This window comes from Homalodisca vitripennis, chromosome 4 (assembly GCF_021130785.1).
Source record: "Homalodisca vitripennis isolate AUS2020 chromosome 4, UT_GWSS_2.1, whole genome shotgun sequence".
Lineage (NCBI taxonomy): Eukaryota > Metazoa > Arthropoda > Insecta > Hemiptera > Cicadellidae > Homalodisca > Homalodisca vitripennis.
Genome location: NC_060210.1, coordinates 145216205 through 145218920, shown reverse-complemented (window position 1 = coordinate 145218920; position 2716 = coordinate 145216205). Strand labels below are relative to the sequence as shown.

Genomic DNA, 2716 nt, shown 5'->3' with positions numbered 1-2716 from the left:
CTAAACGTTTTTAAGGTGAAACGGTCCTAGCCCATTTCATGATATTTCAACCTTCCGGGATTCTAGCTAGTGACTTCGACTAAAGAACAGCAGCCTTCTACTTACCCTGCGATACTCGTATGGGTCAATTTTACAAAATAATGAATAAATATTGAATGAAGGTTTCCAAAAAGTTAGGCCTTACTCCCAGACCCTGGTGGGATTAGATTCTATATTGAACAACAACCGAGTTTTCCCCACACAATAGCGGGAAAAAGCTCCAGTGAATTTACACATAAGCATGTATTATATTCCTGGCTACCGTTCGATATACGTCAGTATTTTAATAATATTTTAAATGGCATATACTTACAAAGTCAATATGTAAAATTAAAAGTCGCGTCATGTAAAACTGAAAACCAAATGTTGATTTATCAAACAATATTTATTTTCATAATACTGTTTATTTTCCAAAGCATTTTAAGTAGCGAGTACGCTAAAAACCATATGTTAGGAAAGGCATAACTCACTAAACACATATTTAAGAAATTTTAATTAATTAAAGTAATAAATAATTAATAATGAATGCTAGAAGTTAAGAATGAATCATGTGTACTGTATACACACTCTATATGGCCACAGAACTAGTTGATATCTTGATTAGCTTATCACCACTGTAAACAAGACACGCATTCTGTTCAGTGATAGCCATTCAGTCACGTGACTTCGTTATTTAATCATCAAATGTTGCTAGTTAGTTGTGGAGAGGATTTTTATGAGTAAGTACTTATTTACATGTTGGTTTTAAAAACATAGACAGTTCTTACGAATATTATTGTAATGAATTAGGGATGTTTTATAAGTAAAAAAGTCGTATATCAATATTTTCAGGATTACGATGACAGAGAATAATAAAAACTGATGACCTTTGTTTTGTCAAAGGAAAGAAAAGCTTAAATGAACAGATACGAAATGGTATGCAAAATTTCACATTGATATTACACGTCCAAGCATGGACTTTGCATGCGTGTACATTTTGTGTCTTTTTTAATTTTTTTTTTTTTCATTTTATCTGCACGAAGAACATTTCGAGGATGAAGTGAGTTCTAAACTTGTGTATGGAACCTCAGCTAAACTTGTTACACAACACATGGTGTGCCGTACTCTTACCGTGGTTTTAGTTTTAAACTGTTGTCCTCACCGATTTCAGATCTCCAATGCACAGTATTTGAAACTTTCGAAACGCCATAATATACTTTTAATAATAAAAATTATATTTTGCATAGACGCTACTTCAAAAATTCACGATTCAAACTAATTTTTACTGAAATAAATGAAAGTACTTAAATAATTGTTTTGTGATTTTTCATTAATATCTCTGTGCTTATTAAAATACTCTTTCACAAGCCCAAGTCGGGTATCCAATCTAAAGATTAAACAATGACTCAGAAGAGGTCCCAGAGAAGATGATATTTTTCAAAGCTCTTTATATTCCCCGTCTAGAAGGCCGTTAAAAGAGAGGTTGCTTACGATACCAAAGTCATAATGCGGAATAATACATGCAGGAACAGGAATAACAATTTTAGTTCTGTTAGGACAAGAAGATGAGGTATTCTTTGTCCCCATTGCATGTCGTCGTCATCACTGCACTACTTTAAGAGTGATAGGGGTAGGATATTTACTATCGAGATCCCATGAGACGGGATAGCGGGCACCAGTTCAATCGTATGACCTTGGAAGAATGGGAGGCTACCGGTTCCAGCCTCTTCCAGTAGAAGCGGGCAGGGGAAAAACATACTTACTTATATTTAAGCTTGTAAAACCTCTGTATTATTATTAAATGGTTCCATATTTTACACGATAGTTCGTACCTCCTGAATACAAATGTTTACTGTTACAGATACAGTACTCTGTGACAGATGGACCTGACAAGCTCTCCAGTGCCGACTATTGTGTTTATAGCTTATATTTAAGCTTGTAGAACCTCTGTATTATTATTAAATGGTTCCATATTTTACACGATAGTTCGTACCTCCTGAATACAAATGTTTACTGTTACAGATACAGTACTCTGTGACAGATGGACCTGACAAGCTCTCCAGTGCCGACTATTGTGTTTATAGCGCTGTTCGTACTGCTCTGTTCCTACAGTCCCACGCTCTGGTATCACGCCTCCAATTGGCTCCGCAGAGCAGCTGCCTCCAGGGTCTTCTCACAGTCTAACACGTCTTGATAGTGAGATGTCTTCTTTTTCGTTATTTCAAACAAAAGTCATAATTTTGTAAAATAACAAACTGCAATTCTTCAATAATACAAATATTAAATTGTTAGTCTTCTACATAGATAGTTGATAACGAATGTACAATTTGTTTCTTATTAGCAATAATGCTATAGAATTAAATACTATCTCACCAGAAATTTTTGTTTTATTTCTAAAATGTGTATTAGTTTTTAAACCAAGCAAAATTTTCTATTTGTTTCTAAATTTCAAAATATATTTAATTACATCCTATTTACATATTATACCACAAAACTACTGGGGTTTGACAACTAAATATTATTTTTCTGTGAAAGAATCATTTCTAAAATTATGAGAAAATTGCAGTCATTGTTTGTATGTTTTAATGGAAGCATAGTAACCAAATTAGGAGACCAAATTTGACGCAATTCAACAACATGCTTTATAGTTTGTAGATTTCAAACGGAATGTTGTGTTTGTTTTTACAATTTTAAAAAA

General features: G+C 33.4%; 1 long non-coding RNA gene across 1 annotated transcript; it reads left to right on the top strand.

Annotated features, from left to right (window-relative positions):
- Positions 1–684: 684 nt before the first annotated feature.
- On the top strand, positions 685–2397 carry LOC124360259. Its single transcript, XR_006922228.1, has 2 exons — positions 685–758; positions 2041–2397. It is a non-coding gene; the product is annotated as an uncharacterized LOC124360259 (long non-coding RNA).
- The last annotated feature ends 319 nt before the right edge of the window (positions 2398–2716 follow it).